The 13,576-nt window shown below is 45.9% G+C and overlaps 1 long non-coding RNA gene across 1 annotated transcript; it reads right to left on the reverse strand.

Moving 5' to 3' along the window:
• Positions 1-7,536: 7,536 nt before the first annotated feature.
• Positions 7,537-9,722, reverse strand: LOC145545010 (uncharacterized). Its single transcript, XR_014081787.1, has 3 exons — positions 9,302-9,722; positions 8,946-9,057; positions 7,537-8,835 (listed from the first exon to the last, which is right to left on the reverse strand). It is a non-coding gene; the product is annotated as an uncharacterized LOC145545010 (long non-coding RNA).
• Positions 9,723-13,576: the final 3,854 nt, after the last annotated feature.

The following is a 13,576-nucleotide window of genomic DNA, read 5'->3' on the forward strand; positions in this document are numbered from 1 at the left end:
TGTCCAAGTGATTCTGTTGTCTGTGAAAGTTTGAGAACTAACAATCTAGGTCATTTGTTGTTGTTTAGTCACTAAGTCATGTCTGACTCTTTTGCAACACCATGGACTGTTGACCATCAGGCTCCTCTCTCCATGGGATTTCCCAGGCAAGAATACTGGAGTATCCAGTATTTCCTTCTCCAGGGCATCTTCCTGACCCAGGGATCGAACCCAAGTCTCCTGCATTGGCAGGCAGATTCTTTTTTAATATATAAATTAATTAATTTATTTTAATTGAAGGCTAACTCCTGTACATTATTGTAGTGGTTTTTGCCATACATTGACATGAATCAGCCATGGGTGTACATGTGTTCCCCATCCTGAACCCTCCCTCTCACCTCCCTCCCCATCCCATCCCTCAGGGTCATCCCAGTGCACCAGCCCTGAGCACCCTGTCTCATACATCAAACCTGGACTGGCGATCTGTTTCACATATGGTAATATACATGTTTCAATGCTATCTCTCAAATCATCCCACCCTCACCTTCTCCCACTGAGTCCAAAAGTCTCTTCTTTACATCTGTGTCTCTTGCTATCTCGCATATAGGGTCATCATTACCATCTTTCTAAATTCCATATATGTGTATTGGTGTTTTTCTTTCTGACTTACTTCACTCTGTATAACAGGCTCCAGTTTCATCCACCTCATTAGAACTGAGTCAAATGCATTCTTTTTAATAGCTGAGTAATATTCCATTGTGTATATGTACCACAGATTTCTTATCCATTCATTTGCTGATGGACATCTAGGTTGCTTCCGTGTCCTAGCTATTGTAAACAGTGCTGCGATGAACATTGGGGTACACGTGCCTCTTTCAATTCTGGTTTCCTTGGTGTGTATGCCCAGCAGTGGGATTGCTGGGTCATATGGCAGTTCTATTTCCAGTTTTTTAAGGAATCTCCACACTGTTCTCCATAGTGGCTGCACTAGTGTGTATTCGCACCAATAGTGTAAGAGGGTTCCCTTTTCTCCGCACCCTCTCCAGCATTTATTGTTTGTAGATTTTTTTTTTTTGTAGATTTTTTGATAGCAGCCATTCTGACCAGGGTGAGATGGTACCTCATTGTGGTTTTGCTTTTCATTTCTCTGATAATGAGTGATATTGAGCATCTTTTCATGTGTTTGTTAGCCATCTGTATGTCTTCTTTGGAGAAATGTCTGTTTAGCTCTTTGGCCCATTTTCTGATTGGGTCACAGGCAGATTCTTTACCACTGAGCCACCAGGGAAGCTGGATCTAGGTTATAGCTTACTTTAATTTATAATTATCAAGACAAATAATTAACTAGTTTGTAAAAGCCACGTTCCTTGATTGCTGTCATGTTTCTCTCTGATAATAGGGGCAGATCTTCATAAGGACTGACTTTCTGCCACATACTCAGGGTACTATTACACTCATCTTATGAAAGTAGGACCTAAAGTTCAGAGCAGTGGAGTGATTTGTTGCTATTAAGCATCCTTGTTAATATATGGCAAAGCTGGGCTCTGCCTCCAAGTCCAGGTTCAGTCCATTGTACCCGGGACATCATCCTCCTTGGCTGGAGGCTGAGTTGGGAGGATCCGGAAGTGTGTCACATGACTCCAAAAAGAAACTGAGGAGCTTGATTCTCAGCACAGGTCCCAACATTTCTTACAGCAGCAAATAAAGCCTTTTGAGAAGAAGCTGGTGAGGAAAAAAGATGAGGAGCACGTATGGCTTCGATAAAGCCTAGAAGGAACAGGGAGCTTGTCTGCTAAAGAATGAGGAGAGATTAAAGAGGGAGTTGGAGGTGATGGAGATAAAGAGTCGATGGAGAAAGGGAGGCCTGCTTGAGGAATGTGAGTAGCTTGGAGCCAGCATCTGTGGACAGTGAAGGAGTGAGGTGCTGCGAAAGGGAAATCGGGTAGAAGGAGAGGAAGGAAACTTCCAGACGGAGGGGAGGGCTTCAAGGATAGGGCTGCAGTGAGAGATGGGGGCAGGATGAGAGCAAGAGAGGAGTGAGGCAGTAGGGAGGGGGAGGTGCGGAGTGGGCTCGTTATTTCTAAGCCAAACTCAATCAAACATGCAACTAATAAGCTTTTAGAGATACGTTCTGTTCCCACAGTGCTCCAAAGTTTGATCTCAGGATCTTTTTACACTCTAAAAAATTATCAGCCCAAGAGCATTGTTTATGTAGGTTATAGGTATCAATAGTCATCTTATAAATCAAAACTGACACATTTTAAATATACATACTTTTAATTCATTTAAAAGTAGTAATAAACTCATTCATGCTAATACAGATAATATATTTTTATGAAAATATATTTTCAAAACTGAGTGAGCCAAAGATCATTATTATCCATGTTTGCTCATCTCTTTAGGTCTGACTTAATAGAAGATGCTGGCTTCTCACACCTGCTTTGACGTTCAGTGTTGCCATATGTTGTTTTGACTGAAGTGTATTGAACAAACTGTGGCTTCACACAGATATGTAGTTGAAAGGGGGAAGAGTATATATTAATCTCCTTCTCAGATAATTGTGGGCATTCTTCTTTGACACAACCTCACAATTCGACAAATGGTAGTTTCTTAAAGGTTATTTGTGATGTGGAATCTGAAACCCTATCCACAACGTTTCTGTATCCTCTTACTTTTAGATGCGTTTGATCTCATTTTCACCTTGAGTGGGTTTTTCTCCCAAGTGTAATTTGTAACATTATGTGTTGGTCATTTGGAAAATGTTGGCTCCCTGAGCTCTTCAGATCTTCCAAATGTACCATAGAAAATCCACTGTACAAATCTGTGTGCAGGGCATACATATATTAAGTTAACCTTAAAAATGCATCTCAGTATACACTGTTGTTGCTGCTGTTTAGTCACTAAGTTGTGTCTGACTCTTGCAGCCCCGTGGACTGTCGCCCATCAGGTTTCTCTGTCCATGGGATCTCCAAGGCAAGAATACTGAAGTGGGTTGCCATTACCTTCTCCAGGGATCTTCCTGATCCAGGGATTGAGCCCGTGTCTCCTGCACTGGCAGGCAGATTCTTTACCACTGAGACACCAGGGAAGCCCCCAGTATATATTAGGTGCAGACAAATACTGTTTGATTCCACTTATATGAGGTACCTGGAATAGTCAAATTCAGTACATTGGTGGATGCCAGGATCCGGGGGCTGGGGAGAGGAGCGGGGAATGGGAACTTAGTGTTCAATGGGGATGAAGTTTCAGTTTAGGAAGGTGAAAAACTTGGGAGATATATGCTGGTTAGAGTTGCACAATATGAATGTACTTTGTGCCACTGAACTGTGTAGTTAAATATAGTTAAAATAGCATATTTTGTATTATGTGACTTTTACCACAATAAAAAAATTTTTAATAAACTAATTAAGAAGAAAAGAAAACCCACTATACATTTGTGAGCAAGTGAGCAAGGCAGGAGCAAACGATTTTGAAGTAGCCTTGACCTCACAGGCCCTCTGAGAGGGTCTCAGGGAATCCAGTCGCTTGACCAGCTCCTCTTTAGGTCCTCAGCTGCCTTTGTTTCTTACCTCATTCTGCTCTGAATGAGATTGTCATACTGAATGATGTAAGTCAGACAGAGAAAGACAAATATCATATGATATCGCTTATATGCAGACTCTAAAAAAATAAAATGGTACAAAGTAACCTATTTACAAAACAGAAATAGAGTCACAGATATAGAAAACAAATTTATGGTTACCAAGGGAGAAGGGGGTGAGGGATAAATTGGGAGATTGGGATTGACATATGCACACTACTATATATTAATATGTTGTTGCTTAGTCACTAAATCGTGTTTGATTCTTTGCGACCCCATGGATTGTAGCCTGCCAGGCTCCTCTGTTCATAGGATTTCCCAGGCAAGAATACTGGAGTGGGTTGCCATTTCCTTCTCCAGAGGATCCTCCTGACCCAGGGATCAAACATGCACTTCCTGTATTGGCAGGCATATTCTTTTACCGAGCCACTGGGGACTATATCAATGTAAAAGTTAACAAATAAGAACCTACTGTATTGCAGGGAACTTTATTCAGTGCTCTTTAATGACCTGTATGGGAATGGAGTCTAGAAGAGAGTGGATATAAGTATACGTATGACTTCCCAGGTGGTGCAGTGGTAAAGAACCCGCCTGCCAACGCAGGAGATGCAGGAGACGTGGGTTTGATCCCTGGGTCAGGAAGATCCCTTGGAGGAGGAAATGGCAACCCACTCCAGTATTGTTTTCTGGACAAGTCCATGGACAGAGGAGCCTGGTGGACTACACTTCATGGGGTCTCAAAGAGTTAGACATGATTGAGCACCCACAATCTAGAAATCATCAACGACTGATTCACTAACACAACACTGTAAATCAACTATACTCCAATTAAAAAATCAATTTAAAAAAAGAAAATGACCAGAGTGCTTGTCTAGCACCCCTCTACTCCACGCCCCAACCTCTCCCCCAAACACACTGTGCGTCCCTGAAGAGCAGAGACCAACAGTCTTATTCATGTTTGTGTCTCCTTCAGCCCAGTGCCTAATGGGAAGTAGGCGCCTTGTGGAAGTGAAATTAATTGGTTAGCATGTTTCAGAAAGATCTATCTGTAAGGCTGAATGGATATTTATGGGAGAAGAGGCAGGGAAGAGGTGACTGGGAGGTGAAGGAAGAGGAATGACAGTAAATGGAAATAATGAGAAGACGGATAGAAGGAGACAGAGAGGAGAGGTCACGGTTTGTACCTATAGGTTACGGAGCTAGACGAATCGGGGATGGGACCAGGGCGTGGTGAGAAGATAAGAAGGACGTTTTAGGGTGGATTTAGACATTGAGGGGGGTGGGATGCTTGGGAACTGGCATTCCATTGAATTAAGAAAAATAAAGCATACTTGGGATGGCAATCTTAAGAGGCTAGTGGGCAGAGGGGGCTGACTCCTGGGAGGCACTGGGATGAGATGTGTGCTTGAGTGAGGGGCGTGAACAGGGATGTAGGAAGTCAGTCCATGTGGCCATGTTTCTAATTCTCTCTGCTAACAATTTCGAGGATGCTGCTGGCTCCTAGGTACCTCAAAAATCCGTTGCCAGCTCCCACTCATCTGGTGCAGGATGAGTCCACACGAGGCGGAAGTGGAAAAGAGCAAGACACTCCAAACCTCTGTTTTTTCTCTTCAAATATTTGCAGAGAGGGAGTGTGGCGTGGGCACGGGAAATACAGTGCTTATTGCTCACACTACATTAAAATTCAGATTGGCTTGTGCAATATCCCGGGCATAACTGCTCTGTGCTGATATTTTTATAACTCTTAATATCAAACAAATTGCCTCTTCACTGAGACAGTTTAATGTGACGGGGGCTGTACCCGCCAGCTTCCTCACGCCGGCCCCATAAAGATCACCGTTCTGTTACTGGGAACAGAGGAGCCGTGAATTTCCTATCAAAAATATGGCTGGATTATGCAGAGTAAATCTTGGACCATATTAAAGGGATCACAGTGTTTTAATTTCTTTTCTCTCACCTCCCCTCCCACCCCCCCGCCACATCCTCCACCGCATCTTTTCTTACTAATAAAATGAAGTGAGGGGCCTCCAGATTGAGTCAGTCATGAATCATCTTTTTTGGCTGAGATCCCTATTTTTGTCATATTCATGCCTCTTCCCCAGTCATTATGGATGCCTTCCGCCCCACCCACCCACCCGCAATAGATGTCACCTCGCTCTTTCATGATCTGAGGGAAAAAGAGATTTGAATGGATTTTCCTAGGAAATCCCCACCATGCCGTCAACTGCAAGGTCAAGAGAGTCCTCTCATTTGGGCTTCCCTAGCTGCTCAGTGGTAAAAAAAAAAAGAAAAGAAAAGAAAAAAAATCTGCCCGCCAATGCAGAAGACACAGGAGACACAGGTTCAATCCTTGGGTGGGTAACACCCTCTGAAAGAGGGCATGGCCACCCACACCAGTATTCTTGCCTGGAAAATTCCATTGATGGAGGAACCTGGTGGGCTATAGTCCATGGGGTTGCAAAGAGTTGGACACAACTGAGCACGTACACGCTTATTTGGGCAGGTTTTGCCTTAATGGCAGCAGCACAGTAGAGAGAGCGCCATGGATGATATTCTACTCTGCCTCTCAAGCTCTTTTCATCAGAGACCCCCTTTATTACTCACCATGAACTCCTACATGATTAGAAAAAAACAGATTGAGTTTATTAAACAATTGGCTCTTCCTTCCATATATTAATCAAAGACCTAGAAAAATGTTAATCAGAGCAATCCATTTGAGATAATAAGTAGAAGTATCATAGGGCTTCCCTGGTGGTCCAGTGGTTAAGAATCTGCCTGCCAATTCAGGGGACACCAGTTTGATCCCTGGTTCAGGAGGATCCTGAATGCCACAGAGCAGCTAAGCCCATACCCTGAAACTATTGAGCCTACACGCTGCAACTACTGAAGCCTGAGCACCCGAGCCTGTTCTCTGCAACAAGAGAAGCCATCATAATGAAAAGCCCTCACACTGCAACAAAGAGTAGCCCCTGCTCACCACAACTAGAGAAACCCTACAAGTAGAAGGAAGACCCATATTTATTTTTAGCCAAAAATAAATAAATTAAAAAAAGAAATACCATAAGTTGGTAGAAATTAATTTAAAGCAAAGAAATTGACATTGTACTATCCCATGATGCTTTATGGTAGGTAACCCACATATTTATTCAAATATTGAAAATAGTTCATGGACTCTTCTCTCCTTTCATTACTGTTCCTCCCACTCAGAACACTGAAGTTTATAACAAGTGATGTAAGGTGTCCTTAAGGGTCCCAAGAAGTAGATTGAAGTGTTGCATCCATAGAAATCGTTGTATTTGTTTATAATAAAAATGCTGATGACAGCACGAACTCAAGGAGCAAATGATCAGATTGTTGGGCCTCATCTATCAGCCTTCTTGAGACCTGCAAACTCCAGGCTGACAGACAGACATAAAGATGGACACCTTACTCTCCAAGGAAAGGAGAATGACCTTCACCTCAAAAGTGCCCAGTAACTTGGGTTACCCGTGTTGGTCACTGAATTCCAAAGTTTTTTTAAAATTTTTATTTTAAATAAAATTTTGTTTATTTTATTTTTGGCTGCACGAGGTCTTTTTCTTGTTGCGCAGGCTTCTGTCTGGCTTCGGGGAGCGGGGGCTGCTCCCGCATTGCAGGGTGCAGGTTTTTCATTGTGGTGTCTTCTCCTGTCGGTGGATCGTGGGCTCTAGAGCACAAGCTCAATAGTTGCGTCTTGCATGGGCTTAGTTGCCCTATAGCATGTGAAATCTTCCCCAACCAGGGACTGAACCCATCTCCTGCACTGGCAGGCAGATTCTTGACCACTGAGCCACCAGCAAAGTCCAGTGAATTTCAAATATTTCCCCAACATCTTTACACCTCATAGCCCTTTCTTCTCCACTCATATGATACTAGACCCACTAGACTCTCAGGGCGATGCCACCATTTTCAAGTGTTACATTTTAGACACTTTGAAATTAGTAGATTTCAAAATTATATAATTAATTTGATTCACATTTTATTTGCAGACTTCTTACAAAGATTCAAGCTGAACAATCCTTTTCTTCAAATACTGTATCTTTGTTGGTTCTTATAACAGCTAAAGCCTAATCTATCTCTCTTGCTGGAAGAACATTCTCAAATCGTCCTGGTGGGTAGATTCAGGTGGTTTTTGAAACCTTGAAAAGTTCTAGAAGAACTGATCCAGAGTGGGCTGTCAGATCAGAACCCCTGGAGTTGTTAACTTTTAAATCTGTCGTCTTATTCTTGTAAAACAAGGAAGGAGCAGAGATCACCGCTTTTATCACTGACTATGACAAAAAAAAAAAGATAGTATAATCTGGACCATACTAAGATTGGCATCGCTTTATAACAGTGAAAATTTGGAAATAATCAAAATTAACAAAATATGTGCCTTGTTCTTAATAAAGAAGTCATACATGGAACATACAAACATACAATCGATAAACTGTTTCCATTTAACATTATATCTTAGAGGAATAGTGAATATCATAAAAAGGGATGAACAATATAATAGTGTGAAGCATATCAAAAATATGTACAATATGACCCTTTTTCCTTTCAAACTCAGATAGACACCAAACTATAGAACTGGTAGGTGATTTTTCTTTTCTTGTCTAAGCTTATCTCTATTTTCTTCACATTTGACAGAACAAAAAATGTATTGGGGTTTTTTCACATTATCTTTCAGCTCTTCTACTTAATTTATTTCAACTTCTACGTTTCAACTTTTAATTTTTGAGAGAGAATTTCTTCTTGTTTACTAAAAGGGAAATTAAGACTTCAAAAATAGAAAAAAACAGATAAATACAAAACAGAGTTACAGAATAATTACTGCTCTCCCAGAGATAAGATACTGCATCCATTAAAATGTATTGTTTTTAAAATAAGGAAAAACATGTCCTGAAAAACTGGCTCCAGAGCACATCCCATGGGAGTTGAAAATGCAGCCGTGTTGGTGCAATCACTCCCTAAATAGTATTTAGGGCCTACAGTGAGCCAGCCCTAAGGTTATTGTTGTTCAGTGGCTAAGTTGTGTCCAACTCAGCGACCCCATGGACTGTAGCAGCCAGGCTGCTCTGTCCTCCACTGTCTCCCAGAGTTTGCTCAAATTATGTCCATTGGGTCGGTGATGCTATCTAATCATCTCATCTTCTCCTGCCCCCTTCTCCCTTTGCCTTCAATCTTTCCCAGCATCAGGGTCTTTTCCGTTGAGCCGGCTCTTCACATCAGGTGGCCAAAAGATTGGAGCTTCAGCTTTAGCATCAGTCCTTCCACTGGAATATTCAGGGTTGATATCCTTTAGGATTGATTGCTTTGATCTCCTTGCAGCCCTAAGGTACCACAAGAAAACCCAGGACCTCCCACCTGCCCTCAGGGAGCTTACAGTTTGCTGCCCAGACGACCAGAAGTGTTAAACCCCTGCCTTGGAGGTGAGGCCTGGGGGCTTGCTTCAGTCAAGGGCTTCCACTGCCTCTGTGTCCTGTCCTGAGTCATGCCTGTGATCAAGATAAGAAACTAGTTGAGCTCCCATGGGATCTGGGTATGGCTTAAGTAACCTGGAGGTCAGATGTGGGTGGCCCACGGGCACCCACCCACCCACCACAGCTGATTTCACAGCCTAACTCCAACCCTTCGGACATCCACCTGCTCTTCGGTCCCCTCCCCACCTCTTCCCCCTCTGCCTGGTTTCTTCCTGAGCACCCCCAGAGACCTGCTCCTCCAGCCCCATCTGTTGCTTACGTCCTTCTAGAAAGGTCTCTGCCCTTTTCAACGACCTCATCCCGGGGGAGGAAGAAAGGCGCCCCGGGGTCTGGAAGTTCTTCTTGGGGAAGAGAGTTCCCTGGAGTCTGCGGCAGATGGGGGAGGCCCCAGTGGGGCGCACGTGGATGAATCTCTGGGCGGAAACCATGTACCATCCGCTCTCTCGCTCGCTGCCATCCAGTGTTTTCTTCCCCCAGTGAGTCTCTTAATTTTGCTCATTTATCTTAAAGAGCTCCGTAAGCGCCGTGGGCTCTGGTGGGGGGGCCCGCACGGGGGCTCCGAACCCGACCCCCACGCCTGCCTCCCAGAGGAGCCATCCAGCGCGGACCAAATCTCATTTTCCTACAAATAGTTTGTCAGAAGCAGCAGGGCGAGTAATAAATCACAGAGAGCGGGGCGCAGAGAGGGAAGGGGGGGAGGCTGGGCGAGAGGAGGGCGGGGCCGAGGGCGGAGGGAGCTGCAGGCGCAGATGCAGGCGACGGCGGGGAGGGGGCTGCAGGGACGGGTGCCTGGGGAGGGGGCACCCGGGGAAGAAAAACAGAAAAGGAGGGAAGGAGATAACGAGACAAAGAGTAGAAAACGCGAGAGAAGAAGAGGGACAGAGAAGGGGCGAGGAAGTTGAGAGAAAGCAGGGGGAAAGGGAGAAGGAAAATGCGTCCAAAGGGGTCGTGAGATGTCCGGTCAAGAGGCAGACCACCGGAAGGAGAGTGGTGAGCAGAGCCGCCCAGTGTCCTCCTCCACCTCCTGTGTCCTGCGCTGCTGGGGAACCTGCGGTCTGACTCCTGATCCTTCTCCCCACCTCTGTCCCTGCTGCCTGCTCCAGGTGGACAGACATTGGATGGAGGTCAAGTGGGGGCCTCCTAGTCCACTATGTTAGCCAGCCTAGAGAGCAAGTCTCCAGTCACTGCATTTAGTGTGTGTGTGTGTGTGTGTGTGTGTGTTAGACACAGAGAGGTGAACCTGAATCTGGACTATTGCGATGATGCTTTGTGGCCATAAGCAAGTCACTTGACTCCTGTGTGCCTCAGTTTCCTAATCTGGAAAATGGGAACAATAATCCCCATTCCCAGACTTGGGAGGACCAGAAGGGTAAGCCACCTAAAAAAGCATCTGGCACATAGTGCAGGCTGTTGATTAGGAAAGGGAGCCTCCTTTGAGTGTCTCCAGTCTGTGAACTTGGCCTGATGGCCACAGGCAAAAACCTTCAGACTCTGCAATGCCGTGCCACCCCCACAGCCTGTGATCCCCAGCCAGCCACTCTGATCCTTCAGCTGTCAACACAAGCACACTCCAGTGCTTTCTGCTCTGCCTTCGGTCTCCCCTAGGAAGCTTTGAACACTAGTGAGATCATCGTTGTCAAGCTCTCTGGGTTTCTGGGGCAAGGGCAGTCAGATAAGGAGGACCACGGAGCTGCCCCCCTCCACTCCATCCCCAGCCCCAGGATCTGCTCCTCCTCCCATCCATCTCCTCCTCCCTGGCTGCTGGGAGGGTGCCCTGCTCTAGAGGAGAACTCTCCAGTACCTGTACAGATGAGAAAAGGGAAACGGTACTCATGGGGGCCCACACTGTGAGGCAGGCTCTTGTCTATGTGGATCACAGAACTATCCCCAGCCCCTAGCCCAGCATTGGCACATAGAAAGCTCATAAAATGAATGAAATTCATCTAATATCATGAATATGTATTTGCTCATTCATATTTTATGGCAGTAAAGAAACTGTTGTTACCACATTTTATGGAAAGGGCAACTAAGACACAAAATCACCCATCCACGAAGGGGCAGGGCTGGGGTTTGACCCCCAAGCTGTCCGTCTCCAAAGCACATATTCCTTCCACTGCGGTCCAGGGCTGGGCAACCTGCCCATCAACATTACTCTTCGAACAGCCTGTGTTGATCAGGGCCTCCTGATACCCAAGGTCAGAGATAGCAGAGAGCCCCAAACCTGCGGAGCCTGCCCTGCTTTTTCTTTACCCTCCCCACTCCAGTGCTCTTGCCTGAAGAATCCCATGGATGGAGGAGCCTGGTAGGCTGCAGTCCATGGGGTCGCGAAGAGTCGGACATGACTGAGCGACTTCACTTTCCCTTTCCACTTTCATGCATTGGAGAAGGAAATGGCAACCCACTCCGGTGTTCTTGCCTGGAGAATCCCAGGGATGGGGGAGCCTGGTGGGCTGCCATCTATGGGGTCGCACAGATTCGGACACGACTGAAGCGACGCAGCAGCAGCAGCAAGATTCTGGAGACAGGACCCCACAGGGGGCTCCTTTCAGGGTGAGTCCTTCCTTTCTGGATCCTGTACCACTGGCATTGTTTTCTAGCCCTGGGCATCAGGCTATGCTGGTCCCAGACAGACCCTGAGTCCCTGGGCCTCTGCCCAGCTTGGGGCTTTGAGGATAAGGTCATGTGCCTCAGGTCCTCTACCAGTTCAGCTTTTAGGACCTCGTCCATGCTCGCTCTGCTCCTGTACTCTTTAACCCTCCAGCAAAGTGAACATCCTTTGGGGACCCCATGTTGAACCCCAACAAAGAGCACAGCTCAGGCAAGAGGATCTGCCATCTGCTGTTTACCAGCTGGATGACCTTGGTCAATTGTTTTCACCTCTCCAGGCCTCAGGTTCTTCAACTGGAAAATGGGGATTGAGGAAAAGCTCCATGCTTAACTCCCAGAGCTGTCATGAGAATCAATTAAAGCAAAAGCTGGAAAGCACTTTACAAATGAGAAGACCTCCTCCTCTGCACCCTCTTCTGATGTCAGATCTGAAGTTCTCCTTCCTGATGGCCCTGCCTGCCCAGCCCACTGTGCACAGGATCCTTGATCCTAGGGCCTGAACCCTAACGGCCACAATGCCCCCTCAGCCAGCCCCTCATGAGGAACATGACATGACACTGTCTAAAAACAGAGATGAAGCCTCATAAGTGAATCGACTTAAAGAAGGCAGGTTAAAGCAGTGCCTAAGAGCTCTGAAAGGATTTGAAAAATCGAGTTTTAAAATTCCAGCTCTGCCACTTATTAAGGGCTTCCCAGGTGCCTCATCAGTAAAGAATACATCTGCCAATGCAGGAGATGTAGGTGATGCAGGTTCAATACCTGGGTTGGGAAGATCTCCTGGAGGAGGAAATGGCAACCCACTCCAATATTCTTGCCTGGAAAATCCCTTGGACAGAAGAGCCTGGTAGGCTATAGTCCATGGGGTTTCAAAGAATTGGACATGACTGAGCAAGCATCTGCACACCACTTATTAACAGTGTTAACCCTGGGAAATCGTTTTAACTCTCTAAACCTCAACTTTCCCATCAGTAAAATGGGATAATTATAATACCCACTAGGATGTGATAGGTAATATATATTAATTAAGCACCCGATAAGTGGCTACTATTATTTTCCCTTATTTTTGTCTTGACTCCTCAACAATAAATTAGTTGCCAAACATTGTAGCTTCTGGCCTCCATCTCAGTTGTCCCAGTGCTGGGACCTCAGTCTACATCCTTGCCCTCTCCTCCCTCAGCTGTGGCCTCTCCTCCCAGGCTGCAAACCATAGGCTCAGCTCTGATCTGGCCTCATGACCAAGGAGAAAATCTACTTTGGGTTTCCAGGATACCCGACAACAAAAAAGGAGTAGGTGAACACAGCAGTCATCCACGATGATGTGGTGATGAGCAAGATGGTAGAGGTGAGGTTCCTGCCCAAGGTCATGGGAATGCTATAATCAGACCCACTGTTAGACTCCTGGACTCCTGGGGCCCATCATTCCCATTACCCTCCCCCAAAGCACTGGTAGGCTGTTAAATTCCTTTGCAACCTAGAACCGGCTTCCCATCTGACAGTGCTCTGCCTCAAAACCCTCAGCAAGGTGCACACAAAGTGTGGCTCTATCCCAACCCCTCTTCTCAGCCCCTTTCATTCACCCTCCCTCTCTACTTCCTGTACTGTCCTGTCCAGCCTTCACCTGTCACCTGCACATTTCATTCATGGCTCTTTCACAGATGTGCCGGGCCTCCCACCACAGGAAATGGTATGGAGTGCATGGTCTCTGCCCCGCAGGAATCCCAGTGAAGTGAATGAGCACTCAGTCTTCCAGCCCAAGCCTGCTCTTTCAGTCCGGAAAGCCCACTTCCTCTAGGAAACCCTCCCAGATTGATGCACAGATGGAAGTATGTGTCCTCAGTTGTTCAGTCCTGTCTGACTCTTTTTGACCCCATGAACTGTGGCCCACAAGGCTCCTCTGTCCATGGAGATTCTCTAGGCAAGAATACTG

The sequence above is a fragment of the Giraffa tippelskirchi genome, chromosome 4 (assembly GCF_054371585.1).
Source record: "Giraffa tippelskirchi isolate mGirTip1 chromosome 4, T2T-mGirTip1v1.2.pri, whole genome shotgun sequence".
Classification (NCBI taxonomy): Eukaryota; Metazoa; Chordata; class Mammalia; order Artiodactyla; family Giraffidae; genus Giraffa; species Giraffa tippelskirchi.